Source organism: Pan paniscus, chromosome 3, assembly GCF_029289425.2.
Source record: "Pan paniscus chromosome 3, NHGRI_mPanPan1-v2.0_pri, whole genome shotgun sequence".
Taxonomy (NCBI): Eukaryota; Metazoa; Chordata; class Mammalia; order Primates; family Hominidae; genus Pan; species Pan paniscus.
In genome coordinates this window covers 123,780,533-123,798,589 of record NC_073252.2, presented here as the reverse complement: position 1 = coordinate 123,798,589, position 18,057 = coordinate 123,780,533, and positions in this window count along the sequence as shown.

Genomic DNA, 18,057 nt, shown 5'->3' with positions numbered 1-18,057 from the left:
ATTGTGATCAAATAAGCTAGGTAAAAGAAAGTAGGGTGCCCAAGATGTATCCTTGATTTCTAACTTACATAATCCTAAATTTCTGGAAGTTTTCATTTCCTTTTTTTCTATAAATTACTAAAAAGTATCTATCACTTTTGAAACACAATGACAAAACAGAAATGATATCCCACGGTAGCCCCCCTGTTCGGTAGTCTGTTTTAAATTGTTAGTGTATCTTTTTAGAAACTTGACAACTAGACAACTTGATGTTATACTTATCGTCTTTCGGAGGAAATTGTCACAATGAAGGCTCTTCCAACAAAAGAAGGATCAGAATAATGTTTAAGGCACTTTGATCCGTATGATCACACATTGCACAATTCTGGACTTCACATGAACAAATGTGTGGCTCAGCCCCAATCTTCATGCAGAGTGTCGATTTGAGAAATGCATAGTCATTTCTCCAAGATACCCTGGCAAATTCAGACTGACTGGTCCAAAGTTGTCCCTGGGTCTCCACTCTATCTCTGCCTCTGGATCTAATCTGCAATGTAAAAAATAAATCCTATAGATTTTGTGGTATAGATACTTCAGCTCTTTCGAGCTCAACAAGTGATTATTTTGGGATTTTCATTAGGCACATGGCTTATGGGGTGGAAATGTCTCATCACATGGTGGGGTGAATCATGAAAGAGTTACTACAGTCTGTATTAGGCAGAGGATCTGTTTTTTTTTTTTTTAATATTTTAGGAACTGTGAATTGAGGGTAAGTTGTTGCCAGGGTGATGATTGGAGGTAGTCCAGCTGGTTCAGTCACCTCTTAATATTTAATAAGCCCTGAGAGAGATAACTGGCCTCAGTTACTGGCAGGTCTCTTTAGAATACCAGGTAATTAAGACCTTTTTGTTTTTGGAGTTTGACTCTGCTCATTATTATTAGGGTAGGAGGAAAAAAACAGAAAAAATGCCCTAGTATATCATACAAAATTTTAATATTTTAATAACATTATTTTATTTACTTTAACCCCTCACCACACATTGGCAAGCTTTCAATATGTTATATATATCTATATATATCCTTATAATTACATGTGTCCTTGTAAATACATAGCACTGATTAGGTCATGTATATTTGTAGAAATACGTTCTGTAAAAATTCATAAAACTTTTCTTGTTAGTGGGAACATTTTCTTTCCATAATATTAAAATTTGTCTACATTTCTGTGTCTACATCTTGTTTGATGCTTCCAATGGCTGCATAATATTCTTTACTGTATATCATCATATTATTTTACCTATGTCTGCATTAAGAGACACACAAGTTATCCTGAATTTTTCCTTACCCCAGAATGCATGGAAATTAACATCTGTATATATGTCTTCTAATGGAATAGTGTGTGAATTATACTGGGCTATGTACAAAGAAGAAGAATTGTAAGATCATAGGTTCTGTGAGTGTGCGTGTTTGTGATGTGTATGGGTATGGGTACATATATGTGTATATGTTAAATTTGACCAAGCACTGTAAGAGGGCTCTCTAGGAAGGCTGTACTAATATGCTTGCCTATAAAATACAAATCCATCAGGTATTTTGTTTCTTCACATCTCTAAACTCTTATTGAAGTTTACATTTTTAATATTTTCAGACCTGGTAGGTAGTTTTATTATGTTCCTGTACCTGATTCCCAGTGAAGTTGCTTATCTCTCCACATACTTGTTACCCCTTTGAATATTGTATTCTATGAACTGTCTGTTAATATTCTGCTTATGTACCTATAGATTACTTATTTCTATATATTACAATAACTTTTTTGTAAAATATATTAACTTTTGTCAGATTAAGAGAGTGTAAAAATCTTCTTACAATGTCAGCTGAATCTTAATATCTACAATGGCCGTATTTAAAAATATGCTTATTTCTCAGTTTAACTCTTTTTGAGATAATTGTGGATTCATTTGTCATATCAAGAAATAATACAGACCGGGCACAGTGGCTCATGCCTGTAATCCCAGCACTTTGGGAGGCTGTGGCGGGTGGATCACAAGGTTAGGAGATCAAGACCATTCTGGCTAACATGGTGAAACCCTGTCTCTACTAAAAATACAAAAAAATTGCCAGCACGGTGGCATGCATCTGTAATCCCAGCCACTCGGGAGGCTGAGGCATGAGAATTGCTTGAACCTGGGAGGTGGAGGTTGCAGTGAACCGAGATTGCGCAACTGCACTCCAGCCTGGGCAACAGAACGAGACTCTGTCTCAAAAAAACAAAGAAAAGAAAAGAAAAGAAATAATATAAACTGGACATCGTGGCTCCTGTCTGTAATCCCAGCACATTGGGAGGCTGACACAGAAGGATCACTTGAGGCCAGGAGTTTAAGACCAGCCTGGGCAACACAGAAGACCCTATCTCTACAGAAATCTTTAAAAACTAGCCAGGAGTGGAGTTATGCACGTGTAGTCCTAGCCACTCCTAGGCTGAGGCAAAAGGATCACTTGAGTCCAAAAGGTTAAAACTTCATTTAGCTATGATCATGCCAGTGTACTTTAGCCAGGGTGATAAAGTGAGATCCTGTCTCAAACAAACAAAAAAAAAATGAAAGAAAAAGAAATAATACAAAGTAATCTAGTTTCACTTGACAATAACATCTTGCATAACTAAAAATAACCACCAGAATATTGACGTACAAACATTTTATCTACAAAAGAGTTTCATCATCAGAAGGATCCATTCTGTTGCCCTTTTAGTGCTGCACCCATTTCCACAATCTTAACCCCTGGAGCCACTAGTCTTTTTCCATTTCTGTAATTTTCTCATTTTAAGAATGCTACATAGATGAATTCCCTCAGCTTTTGCTTATCTGGAAAAGAATGTATTCCTTGCTCATTTCTAAAAGACTTCATTACTGAAGCTTTGCTGAGTATGGTATTCTTGGCTAATTTTTATTTTTAGTACATTGAATATGTCATCCCATTCTCTACTGGCCTGTAAGTATTCAGCAGAGACCTGCGCTATAAGTCTTGTGAGGATTCCCTTATTTGAGACTGGGCATTTTCTTCTTGTTGTTCTCTCTTTATCTTTGACTTTTGACAATTTCACTGTAATGTTCCTTGAGTTGGACCTTTTTGAGTAAAATATATTTGGAAACTTTTGCAATTACTGCATCTGGAATTCAATATCTTGCCTCAGACTTGGAAAGCTTTTAGCTATTATCTTATTAAATGCATTTTATGCCTTTTCCCTTATCTTCTTCTTCTGTAATGCTCATAATATGTATAGTTGTTTGCGTTGTCTCATAAAACTTGTAGGCTTTCTTCATACAATTTTATCCTTTCTCTCAGTGGGTAATTTCAAATGGTCTATCTTCAAGTTCACAGTTTCTTTCTTCTGCTTGATCAAGTCTGCTGTTGAAACTCTCTATTGTATTTTTTATTTCATTCATTAAATTTTTCAACTGCAGGATTTGGTGAGGGTTGAGAGGAGGGAGAAGATCATGAAGAATAGCTAATAGATGCTGGGCTTAATACCTGGGTGATAGGATGATCTGTGTAGCAAACCACCATGGCACACATTTACCTATGTAACAAACCTGCGCACCCTACACATGTATCCTTGAATCTAAAATAAAGGTTGAAATTTTTTAGAAAAGAAAAAATTCTTAAAATTCATATGGTAATGGTAAAGATCCCAGATAGTCAAAGAAATCTTGAGCAAAAATAACAAAGAGTCATTGCATAACCTGACTTCAAAATTATACTGTAGAGCTATAGTAACCAAAACAGCATGCTACAGGCCTAAAAACAGACATGTAGACAATGAAACAAAATAGGAAACTCAGAAATAAATTTACATGTTTGTGTGTATTATAGCCAAGTGATTTCAACAATGGTGCCAAGAACTTTCATTGAGAAAGAAACAGTATCTTCAACAAATGATGCTGAAAAAAACAAATAACCATGTGCATACAAATGAAACTAGACCCCTATCTATCACCATGTACAAAAATCAAATCAAATGGATTGAAGATGTAAATGTAAGATTTGAAACTACCAAAAAAATTATAGGGGAAATGCTTCAGGATACTGATCTGGGCAAATATTTTATAGAGAAGACCTCAGTACAAGCAACAAAAGCAAAAATACACGAATGAGAGAGATTATATCAAACTTAAGAGCTTCTGCACAGCAAGGGAAAAAATCAACAGAGTGAAGAGACAACCTATAAAATAGGAGAAAATATTTGCAATTTATTCATGCAACAAAGGACTAATATACAGAATACACAAGGAGCTCAAAGAGCTAAACAGCAAAAAGCAAATAATCAAATTAAAAAGTGGGCAAAGTATCTGAACAGATATTTCTCAAAAAGACTTAGAAGTGGACAACAGGTCTATGAAGAAATGCTCAACATCACTAATTCTGAGAGAAATTCAAATCAAAACCATGAGATATCTTCTCACTCCAGTTAGAATGGTTATTATTAAAATGATGAAAAATAACAAATGCTGACGTGGATGCAGAGAAAGGGAAAGCCTTATACATTGTTGGTGGGTATGTAAATTAGTAATCAAGAGGAAAGAAAATCAGTATATCAAACAGTTAAAATATTTTCACTCCCATTTTTATTGTATTTTATTTTATTCACAATAGGAAATATATGAAATTCTGGTGTTTTATTGCACTATAGGGTGACTGTATTTAATAACAATTTATTGTACATTTTCAAATGGCTAGAAGCACAGATTTTGAATGTTCCCAGTGCAAAGAAATTATAAATGTTTGAGGTGATGGATATGCTAATACTCTCAATTTCATCATTGCCCATTATATACCTATATTGAAATATCACTCAGTACTCCATAAATATGTATAATTATTATGTATCAAAGTGCTAATAAAAGCAAAACAAAAAGTTAAACATGATGTTACTATAAAATCGAGAAATTCCACTTCTAGATATATACCCAAAGCACTTGAAAGACAGGACTCAAAAAAATATGTGTATATCAATGTTCATAGCAGTATTAGTCACAGTAGCCAAAAGACAGAAACAACCCAAATATTCACCACCACCAACATAAAAAATGAATGTTATATTAGTGGAATCACACTGTATGTAACTTTGTAGGATTGTGTTTTTTCACTCAGCATAATGGTCAAGAGATTCATGCAATTTGCCACATGTATGAATAGTTTATTCCTATTTATTGCTGGGTAGTATTCCATAATAATGATGCGCCACAATTTATTGAACTATTCATCCACTGAAGAACATTTAGGTTATTTCCAGTTTGGATTATTACAAATAAAGCTACTGCCCAAGAGTGCAATTGTTGAGTTATACGATATTTACATGTTTAGTCCTATAAGAAACTAGCAAGCTTTTATCCAGAATGACTGTACAATTTCACATACCAACCAGCAATGTAAGATTGATATATTTTCTCCATGTCCTTGACAGCCAGGTGGTGTTGTCATTGTTAAAGTTTATTCTAGAAGGTGTACAGTAATACCCCATCATGGCTTAATATTTGCATTTCTCTAAAGGCTAATGATGTTGAACACTTTTTAATGTACTTTTTCACATTTCACAGTGATCTTAAATCACTGATTTAAGAAGGCTTACCATAACACTTCACTTTTAATACTTAGGCTTTTAATCTAGCATGATTTCTAATCTATATGTTGTATTAAGAAATATTTTAATTTTTTTCTATTGAGTAAGCCAGTTGAGCTAAGTATTAGTTTTCAGTGTATCTTTTCATCATTAATTTGTCATTTCATATTAATATTGACATATTTTCATATAAATCTGGGCCTCTTCCATGGGTCTGTTTTTGTTTCAATTATTGTGTTTTCTGTCCTGTTATAATAAACTTTACATTTTCATAAATGAGAGGTCAGTTTCTCCTCTTTACTCTGCTTTTCTACATTTTACATATCTGTCAACTGTTCTTATTTAAGATTCAGCATTCCTCAAAATGTCCAAGTAAACAGTTTCCTGCTTTTGTACTTAATATCTAGATTAATTTTCAAATAAAGTATTAACAATATTGTTCTATTCATGAATATTTTATGTATTTCTGCTTATTCAAATTTTTTTCTATGTACTTTAAGAAATGTTTAAAATTATCTCTGTTAAATATTTGTCTGTAAAGATTTGTCTCTTCTTCCATATTTATTTATTCAATAATTAATTTATATAGCATATGCTTCAAAAGTATAAGTGAGCAAACGTTGCTTTTTCACGTAAGTTACTCATCCAAGCTTTAAGACTATTGTTATTGATGATTCTTCCCTTTTACTGAAAATTGACATGGGTAAAATTTGCTTACCACTTTTACAAAATAACTTTTAGAGAAGGGAAAATGCAGGTATGTGATGTAATCAAGGGAGAAAAATATAGTATTTTATTTGATGCATAGATTATAGTTAACTGATATTTTCTATGATCTATTCTTGTGTACCATTGGATCAGCCTATGCATGAAGATTTCGATTCTGCTTAACTTAAAAACTGTTTAACCTAAGCTATTCTTCTTTGTTACAAGTTAAACTCAGAATAGCTGTGATGGGCTCTTTGATTTGTCTCCCTTGCAAAATTGCTATATTTGCAGATATCATAATTGATAAAATAAATTTAAGAAAGTAAGTTGTGAAAAAATGTAAAGAAGTTCAGTTTTAGTGCCAGCATTAACGCTGCTGTTGCTATAACTCACTTGAACTAAAGTAGCAAGGCAAGTCTCTACAAGGTCCTATATCTTCTGTTTTCCCTTACTTACATAATGTCTTGTTTTACTTCTTCTACCCTTGCTAATTTTGTTACATTAGTCTCCTTGCAGTTGCTTGAACATCCAGGTTTGCTGCTGTCTTGGGGTTTTTTGCACTTACCTCTCACTATCTTGAATGGTGTTGCCCAAATAATCAACGTTCACTATCATTTTTCCCCTTATTATCTGTATTCTAAGGCACTCTTTCAGTGAGGTTTCCTTCATAATTCTAGATTATAATAACCTCTCCATCTGCTAACAGATCCTATACTTCTTTCCTGTTTTATTTCTCACCATGCAATTTATTATTATGTCACACACTGTACCTGCTTTTTGACTATTGCTCTTCACTAGAATATAAGCTGCATGAGGGCATGGAATTATATCTATTTCTTTGCCAATTTTTCTGCAATTCATACAATAGCTCAGTATTTGTAGAAGGTACACAAAAAAAGCCACTTTTTAAAAGTTTTTGCTAAAATAATTTATTTTTTTCCAGATTTATGATACTGAGCAATAAAATTGATATAAATAATATGTATCTTTGATATTTTAATGAATTTCTCATAATTATATATATCAAGAAGAGATAAATTGAGGTGCATCCACACTTAGGGAATGCACTCTTTTATTTTAGCTATAACAGGACAAACTAGAAACAGTTATTTATGTTTACATTTTTACTAGCCATTAGAGATGAGGATAGTATAATCATTCCCCTTTTAGCACAAAGATAAGCACTGAAAACAATTTCCTCTGCAGCAATTCTCATTTTCTCTCTCATTTAGTTTCCTTCCATTCAAAATTAAGAACCATGATTTTTGGTAAAAATTTCTGGGAGAGTTTATTTCCAAAAACATAAGAAGTGAAAAGTATAAAAGACATTTTGATAGCTAATGAGCAAATGTGACTGCTTTTCTAGCATGTGATTTAAAAGTTAGAAACCAAATATATTCTGGATAAATACAGAAAATAAGAACTAGTGATTTTAGGGAGTTGTGGGGAAAATAAATAATTGGTTCTTATTCTATATAACATAACTTTTCTCTTTATAAGCAATTTTAAGAAGAAGGTACTCTCCTTGGGACCATAAACATACCTTGTATATATAATTCTTGAGAAATCTGACTTTTTTCTTTTTCTGATGGTCAGATTGCAAAGCTATACTTTTGGTAATTCATTTGGTTACCTTCTTCATAGAAGTAATTTTTATACTCTGTATGGAGATAGGTATGAATGAGTATTGTTCTATTTTTTATAGTTTTGCTCATATTTTCCTTTCTCCCTGTAATGTTCAGTTTTGTCCTATCTCTCACAAGGAGTTATTTAAGAGGAGAAATCAGGAACTTCCTTAAAGTTTCTCTAAATCTTACTATGTTCTTTAGTTTAATTAGATCCCATTTGTCAATTTTGTCTTTTGTTGCCATTGCTTTTGGTGTTTTGGACATGAAGTCCTTGCCCATGCCTATGTCCTGAATGGTAATGCCTAGATTTTCTTCTAGGGTTTTTATGGTTTTAGGTCAAACATTTAAATCTTTCTGCACAGCAAAAGAAACTACCATCAGAGTGAACAGGCAACCTACAAAATGGGAGAAAATTTTCGCAACCTACTCATCTGACAAAGGGTTAATATCCAGAATCTACAATGAACTCAAACAAATTTACAAGAAAAAAACAAACAACCCCATCAAAAAGTGGGCAAAGGACATGAACAGACACTTCTCAAAAGAAGACATTTATGCAGCCAAAAAACACATGAAAAAATGCTCATCATCACTGGCCATCAGAGAAATGCAAATCAAAACCACAATGAGATACCATCTCACACCAGTTAGAATGGCAATCATTAAAAAGTCAGGAAACAACAGGTGCTGGAGAGGATGTGGAGAAATAGGAACACTTTGACACTGTTGGTGGGACTGTAAACTAGTTCAACCATTGTGGAAGACAGTGTGGCGATTCCTCAGGGATCTAGAACTGGAAATACCATTTGACCCAGCCATCCCATTACTGGGTATATACCCAAATGACTATAAATCATGCTGCTATAAGGACACATGCACACGTATGTTTATTGCGGCATTATTCACAATAGCAAAGACTTGGATCCAACCCAAATGTCCAACAATGATAGACTGGATTAAGAAAATGTGGCACATATACACCATGGAATACTATGCAGCCATAAAAAATGATGAGTTCATGTCCTTTGTAGGGACATGGATGAAATTGGAAATCATCATTCTCAGTAAACTATCGCAAGAACAAAAAACCAAACACCGCATATTCTCACTCATAGGTGGGAATTGAACAATGAGATCACATGGACACAGGAAGGGGAATATCACACTCTGGGGACTGTGGTGGGGTGGGGGGAGGGGGGAGGGATAGCATTGGGAGATATACCTAATGCTAGATGACAAGTTAGTGGGTGTAGCGCACCAGCATGGCACATGTATACATATGTAACTAACCTGCACAATGTGCACATGTACCCTGTAACTTAAAGTATAATAAAAAAAAAAATTAAAAAAAAATTTTACTATGTTTTGTCACTTTTGGGATTTGAAACAAATCAGCGAAACTTGCAGATTAAATTTGATGTTATGATTTTAAAATTCACCTCCAAAACATTGCCATCTTTAAGATTCAATTGTGAATCAATTATGATTAGTTGTGTACATTAGTTATTAAGCTATTTTTATTCATTTTTAACCCATCTTTCTACAAAATGATTTATGATCCTGGAGCTGGGACTCTGTAAACCACAATCCATTGTTAGTTGGATTCCTCTTAGGATCTACTAATACAGAGAGTTAAAAAGAGAATGGGGGGCTGAAATTATTCCTCTCTCTGCTCTCTGACTTCCTTTTCCATTCAGTGGTGCATGGCTTTGCTTCTTCAGATCAGCAGTGGTGATTCATTTCAGTTACAACAATTTGGAGTTTTTTCAGTACTTGCATTGGTGACCTCTCAATGACACTGGCACGAGCCAGCCAGCATTCCTTCCTCCAAAGTCTGAGTCCTAGCCTCTTAAGGCACCTTCTCTCAAACTCTGAGGTATTCCTGCTAGCCAAACTGACTCTGGGAGGCTAGAGTTCCATTTACCAGGACAGGGCCCCCTTCTCCAGACTTTAAAGCTTTAGTGTTCCCAGCCTCTTCCTTTCGTTCTCCAAGTTCTAGGGGTGACATATGCTTCCAACAGTTACTTCCAACGTGGTTCCTTATTTTCTCTTTTATAATGTTTCCATTTTTACTAGCTACTTACATATTTTTTTATGTTAGGTTCTCTTTGTTAAAAGAATTGGCGTAATTGTTACCTCTTAACTGGAGTGTGACTGATCTGAGAGTCCTTTGGTGTAACCTTCTTTACTTCTTTCTGGATTTTGCTGAATGTCTCTTTAAGGTATTATTATAATAAACTTTAGCAATATTTAAAGGAATAGACAGACAAAAGAGCAGGAGAACACTCTTTTCTGGTGTCCTGCTCAATGAGATTTTTATGTGATCTTTATTGCATTTTAGACTATAAAAGTTATATCTATTTTTAAATTATAAGCCATAAGCATCAACTATGTAACTTATTACATTTATTCTAAATTTGTAATAACTACAAAAAATGAAACAATACGTCTTTTCACAGTAGATATCTAAATTAAATGGTACTTTATTGTTTTACTCTGTTTCACAGTGTTCACATTTCATATGTCTCTCTCATTCTCATTCCACAACTACATGCTGAAATATAACTAGAAACTCGTTTCTGAATATCTACTCTGAAGGAGCAAAGATAGAAGGACAATAATATACATGGTATATATCACTATTAGTATCATAGATAAAGCGCCCTTGGAAGAAACTGGTTTTAATAAATAAACTGAAATTAGGTTATGCTCTTTCCTAGGTAAAACTACATAAGAATACATTTTCCAATATTGACCCAGAGGGCTTAATTAAAGTCAGAAACACACAAACAAAAATATTTTTTGATAGAAGAATCTGTAACCAAATGATTAACATCTTAAAGGGAATCTGAAAGTTTATTCTGGGAAAGTTCAATTAAGAATACAGCAGAAAATAATGAAGTTCAAAATGTCCCCACTTCCTTTGTAAGAGATCTCTGTCTTCTACTGTTTCAAAAGCAACTACATTTCAATGACATTTCTCTGGGTTAATGCATTCAATAATTTTCAATAAGTAACCACCTCCTGTATATTCAAAGGATGATCTTCACTGATCAATGACAGTCTATCTGCTTATGAAGAATATGTCCAATATACCATAAAATTAAATCATTCTAAAAGATTTTAATGTCTGATTTGTTCTTTGCTAATTCCCATTGAAAGATACTTATGTTAAGGAAAACTTACATCAATATCAACTTATAAACTATATTGATATATAAATTAACTTCATTTCTCCTTGTGATAGTTCAGAAAGCATCCATTAGGAAAAATGAAACCATCTTTCACTTTTTTTTTTTTTTTTTTTTTTTGAGACAGAGTCTCACTCTGTCCCCCAGGCTGGAGTGCAGTGGTGAGATCTCGGCTCACTGCAGGTTTTGCCTCCCGGGTTCATGCTATTCTCCTGCCTCAGCCTCCCGGGTAGCTGGGACTACAGGCGCCCGCCACCAGGTCCAGCTAATTTTTTGTATTTTTAGTAGAGACGGGGTTTCACCGTGTTAGCCAGGCTGGTCTTGATCTCCTGACCTCGCGAACCGCCTGCCTCAGCCTCCCAAAGTTCTGGGATTACAAGCGTGAGCCACTACGCCCGACCCATCTTTCACTTTTTAAGTCTCTCCTTTATAATTGCCAGGAAATAAACATACATAGTTTACCTTGGTCTGGTATTTCAAATATGCAATAAAAGAAGCAACAATATTTCTTAAAGTTAATAACTACCAAAAAAAATTGTTTGACAACTCAGTTATTGACTGATGGTTAAAATGGGTGACATTTGGCTGGGGTAGAGTACATACTTTTGGGACCCAGATTTTTTCCTTCAGTGCTTCCTAATTTTATATCTTCACAACATATTTCAATTAATGAGTGGCAATAAGACATAGACAACCGATTTTGAAAATCAAATTGGAAAATGGAGAAAGTATTTTTCGAACTTATGCTATAAAATATTTTATTTAAATATCAGTTGAGTTATATGGCAATGTAAGATTTTAGGAGAGAAATCTGTTGAATTCTAGGGATGATAGGCTGACATACTGAAATATATTGAAAATATGGGAGCAGACAAAATTAGAGCATAGATATAATTACAAGGCAAAGCAAAACACCACAGGGAACACTAATATTTACAAGGTGAGCAGAGAAGGGAAATTATAAAACACAATGAAAAGGGTAGTTAAGAAGGTAGAAGCACCAGGAGAGGGTGTTAATTACACGCTAACTGGTAAGATAATTGTAGGAAGGAATTATAAAGTGTTAAGTATTATAAGGAAGCAAATTTCCAAGAAAACCAATAACTATCCGATTAGTAATTTAAATCTTTATCAGCAGTCTTTACTATAATTATATTAGGAGAATTTGTATGGTATATAGTACAATTGGATAATTTAAATGGACAAAAATAAAATAGAATAATAATTAAATATTTTTAGGCAAAGAATATAGATTTGAAACAAGAGCATATGTAGATAATGCAGTAATATTGTGTTCAAAATGGTTTAAAAAGAGCATGTTGAATACTTAAGATTTTTCCCTTGAATAAAAAAGTCTCCAAATTGAACATTGAGACATAAGAAAATCCTGAATAGATTGGAATTATCAATAGTCTCAGTCCTTTGGACACTCTTGTATTCACTTCTGTTTAGTGTCTTAAGTGCTAGAGGCTAGTAGAATTACCGTAACAAAAATGGAGCTGCTGGGGGTATAATACCCCAGAGCACTAAAGTGCTATTTATTGTCAACTCTCTTTTGTATTTTCGTCTTGGAATTGGTTATAGTGATGGTGGATAAAGGCATTAAAATAACTCTGATAATCTTTATTTTTATCTCTCAAAAGTAATGTTAAAAAGATTTAGTATAAAAACACATGAAAACTAATGCTTGCTAATATGGCTGTAAAGCTGTGCTTGGGATCCAACCCCATGCTGAAATTGAACAATTGTATTTGCTGGCTAACCTCATTTTAAATAACAGTTTTTCTTCCCTAAGGGAGGCATATATGAAATATAATCATCTTTTCATTATGGGGTTTCAGGTTTTATGTCTTTTGGATCCCTAGTATAAGTATTCTAGAGCCCTATATTAGAGATAACTAACTGGAATATTTTTTACTCATGATAACTTTCTCTCTCTTCCTTAATCTCTTTTCAGTAAGGGTGGTAAGGATTCTCTTTTGCCAGTCTTTGAAAAGAATTTCTGCTCTAGTATGAATGTAACTTAAAAAAATAATGCTACATTTATAATCTACTTTATTACTTCCTAGCTTTTAAGTTTTCCATACTCTTTCAAAACACTATATTTAGGAATGTTTGGCCTTCAAATCTGCTTTCTTCTTTGTGGTATTATTGAACCTCTTGAGTATTCCTTTATAGCTTTTATCACACATATTATGGTTTTTCTTTACTTGTTTTTCACTGCCATGGCTTAGGCACAAAACTGTAAATTATTCATATTTGTATCTTTATGAGCTACCACAAACCCTGGTAGATATTGAAGAAAATGTAAATGTAGAAATAAATTGTGGGTTGAGATAGAGCTCTCACGTTTAAAGAAAATTTTATAAATAAAATTTACTTTTGAGCAAAACATACAGTTTTATAAAGCCCACAAATGACTGAAAAACACACACAAGGTGTTCAGCATTTTTCTTAGAGAACTGCAAGCACTCCATTTAATTCTTTTTGGAATGACTATTCTTAGAGTTAAGATGTGGAATAGCCCTTCTACATCTGTTCTTGTTAATTAAACAAATGCTCTGGAAGGCTATGAGGAAGGCAATATTATAACCAACTATTCGATTAGATAAACTAAATTACCTTTGACAATAAACAAGTTGATGAATGTACCCACGAATAAAAATTTATTGAGTAGATGATATTTCAAATTACAGTAAAACTCTCACAGTACCAAAATACAGGTTATGTGGTATTGGTAAATAGTGCCAATATTCTGGCCAGTTCAAGTTCTCAAAAAGAGGCAGGGCAAGTGAAAGCTAATTTCTTCTTGGTAGTGATGGGGGAGATAGAAAAAAGCATTAAGAAGTGACTGTCTCCTGATCATGTGAGTAATTCTGAGTTCAGTATAAGGGGTGTACTTTCTTTATAATGATCAGTCCTCTTTCTGCTTGGTCTGATAGATAAAAACAAATAACGTATTTTCCCCTTTCCCTTTACAACATAGTAACTAAAAAAACAACTAAAAAAGTATTGGTTTTTGTTAACCTTGTAATACCACTACCCTACATTTTGTACAATTGAATATTTGAAACTTATTCAATTATGGCAGAGTCTTACCATTTACCCAATTTAAAGTAAATTTTAATCATTGGAAATACCTGCTTATTTCATGGGTAAGCTATGTTTTAACTTGCAATCCTGTCTTTGCAAATTACAAAAATTTCATATCATCCTGAATGTCTTAGACATAAACAATACAATGGTTGAAACAACCTTTAACAAATTGAAAGTTAAGCAAGTATTTCTACCAGAAACAAACATTGGTTTGAGTGAATATACCCAAATATAATTTTGGTTTACTTAAACAAATATTTTAATTCACAAATATTTTCCAGGGCACATGTGGTCATATAGTAATTAACATATAACACGGTTCTTCATAACGAGGACTTCTTTTCAATAAATATATTACTGGAAGAGCAAGAATTTAAAAATCTAATTTTATATGAGAATTTGAAAAATAAACTTCAGAAATATTAAATCCACATATCAGCATGGAAGAGTGAATGATAAAAACTTTAATTCTATCCTTGAAGATCCTTCATTAAAGGAAAATAAACCAATGGGCACAGAAGAAATATACAGGTGGGTATTTTTTCTACATAAACAAATTTTCTTAGTATTCTTTTATCACGTATTAGCTCCACATTTAAAATTTTTGTTCCAAATGTAAACTGCTGTTATACTTTCAGTATATATAAAACAACATTGATTATTGGTGTGATAGAACTGCATTACAACATTTGCCCAGGTACTGAATGGGTAAATTATTTAATATGTTTTCAACGAAAGCTTAAATTATCTTAAGACATCTCAAATGAATTTCATGTTCATTTTTATTTTTTACATAAACTGTAAAAACAATTTATTATTTAAAATATAATTTGTGTCTACAAGTTTGCTTTGAGACTCAGTTTTACATATGCGGTTATCACAACAAAAGGAAAGCACAAGAGAAATCTAAGCTAACAATATGTTTTAGTTATACCAATCCAAAAAATTCCTTCCTAAGCAAAGACCTGTGTAAAATTAGCTACTGATGAAGCAGAAACTTATGCAGAGAGCACAGCTTTTGTGTATTTAGGAGAAAACATTTTTGACTGGATTTGGAATGTTTTTCTGGGCAACCATTAAAATTAAGCATATTAAACTCTTTCTCCTTTTTGTCAAAGTTAATTTCTATTTCATTTCAAAAAACATCTTTATAGTTAAATACAACTTTATGAAAGTCAATGCTATTGCTTAGTCATTTGTTTTTCTACAGAAAACGTCTTACTTCAACAACATTGCACTATTCAAAAGTCAGCTGTGTTCCTTTTTAATAAAGGGAGTTTTTCCATCATAACATGAAAATATTCAGATTCAGAGATTTGGAAAATATCTTGATCTCTGTCTCTAAAACTTGAAACATCTTCTTCAGTTGGTTCTCTCTCTTGTTCTCTGTCATCTCACTGGAAATTTTGGTTAGCATCCTTTGTGGATCCAACATTTCAACATTTCAATATCTAATTACTGGATTAACTCTAAATATTGTTTCCATCCTTACCTTTCTTGTTTTATCTTGTCACTTCTGTCCAGTTCTTCGAGTGCAAAGATTTCCAAATTTAATTTTACAGCCCTAATATCCCCACTAACCATACACATCTAATTCTATACTTGATATCTACTCAGAAATATTGTATAGCTCAAACTTAACGCCCAAACAAAATTTTTCTGTTCCCCACCCTTCAAATTCACTCTTTTCACTTCAGAAAAATGGTTCACCATTCACCCATTTATTCTGGTTAAAAAAAAAAGAGGACATTTTCTGTCAACTACTATTTCTAGTTGCACATCTTTATGACTAAAGATCAGAAAATTCCCTCAGCTCTACCTTCAAAACATATCCACATTCTGACCACTTCCCTACCCTCTCCAGTGTTACTATCCTAGTTATAGACATGTTAGATCCACCATATGGAACCCAGTTCAAGGAAAGACCTTCTTCTTAATGTCAGGTAGGACAATCAGCAGACAGCCTATTTATGTCAGGAGCTTCAGGGTGTACCTCCGCTTCAGTGAGCCACTGCCTTACAGATACTCCCTTCCCAGAGCAGCTCACATTCTTATCAGTGGACTGAGCAAGTTGGGGGCATAAAGCCTAAAATCTGGCCTTCTAATGTTAATGCAGAATGCTTAGATATATGCACTCCAGATCATTATTACTTAGACTATATGTAGAATAATAAATAATGAAATGTAAAGCACCCATTTTTGTTCTCTATATTATCCAAATTCTAATGAAAGTTAAGAGTGTGAGTATTGTATAGTCTCCTGTGAGTTTCTTCCATGAGTACATAAGTTTATAACAAGAAGCTAATATTACTTTAGTGTTGTATTGCATTCTACTATTTGAAAATTTTATGGTAACCACTAATAATAGAAATATCACTGCTACCGTAATTCCTAGAAGTTTTATTTTCTGGCAATTCTGAAAGACTCATCAGTACAAAACAATAGAAATATATCATGTGATGGTTTTGTAAAATGATCTTCAGTTTGAAAAATCATTATTCAAGTACCTTCATTTGCATAAATTCTTTGAAGTTGTCTCAAAAATTATAAAGCATTTGGGTTGTCTCTTATTTGTTCAGTAAATTTTTCTTCCTTGCAAACTATTATAATTAAAAACCCCATGGGCTTAAATTTCTGAAAATAAACTGTCGAATAGAATAGTTAATTGTTTTCTTCTTGTTTGAAGGTCTAAATTTTTATTTCCTACAGCTACCTCTTTTAATCCAACGTGCTTGCATAGCTACAATGTCATACCATAAGGGAAGACCAACTACGTCTAAAACAGGAGAATATGATAAAAACTGTCTACTTTTCTACATGCATTTTCTAAATTTAGATTTAAACACCTATAAGGAACAGATACAAAGAACAGAATTATAATAAATTGTGTGAGCTTTTTACAAGTATTTGTTAAATATTTCTTTAACATCATGTGGCTTTCACTATTAGAAATTTCCACTTATTATTGTGGAAAAATATAAATTATTTAGAAAAAGCAAATTATCAAATAGATGAATTATTATCCGATCATTTCAGCCAGTTTACCAAATGAGCAATATACTGTCATAATTACAGTATCTCACATAATCAACGTATTCCAAAATCAATGTTCTTATTGTTATTTGGTGTCTGATGCATTGCTTTATACATTATACATATATCAGCTTCATTTTATTTCTGCACATATCTCTTAAATCTGTTTAACAACATATTTACCTCTTGAGTTCAATATGATTGTTGGAAGCTGGCAGGAAGTACGTGAAGGAGATGACTTCCCTAAATTAATTTTTGTGGACATTTTAGGTGTCGCTAGGATTTTGATTAGCTTATTTACAATAATATAAAGACACCTATGTGAAGCCACCTGTATATTTCAAGGTTATTCTTTCTTTGGGGGAATGTCCTGCAAGGTTACCCTATGGAGAGACCCTGCTGGAAGGATTCCAAAAACATAGATTGCAAATGATTCTAACTTTTATTTAGCCACAGAATATTTCTCTAGTGGCTATGGAATTCATTCCTAACTCCTACCCTCTAAGTGGGAGAGAACATTCTTTCTGTCATCCCAACCCTCCTTCCCAGTCTACACCCCAGACTGATGGATTCCCTCTGTAGGCAATTTCTGCTGCCAGGGGAAAGATGAAGTTCAACATATGTACCTCCAGTGGTGTCACAGTGACATATTTGTCTTATCATAAAATATTAAATTGCTTATTTCTATTCAGAGCTTGGTTGCTCAGATGTTTGGATTTCTAGAAAAGCAGTTTTCCTTATTAATGACTTCAGTTTCTTTTGTTAACTAGATACTTTGTCATTTATAAAATGGTATCTTGGAACT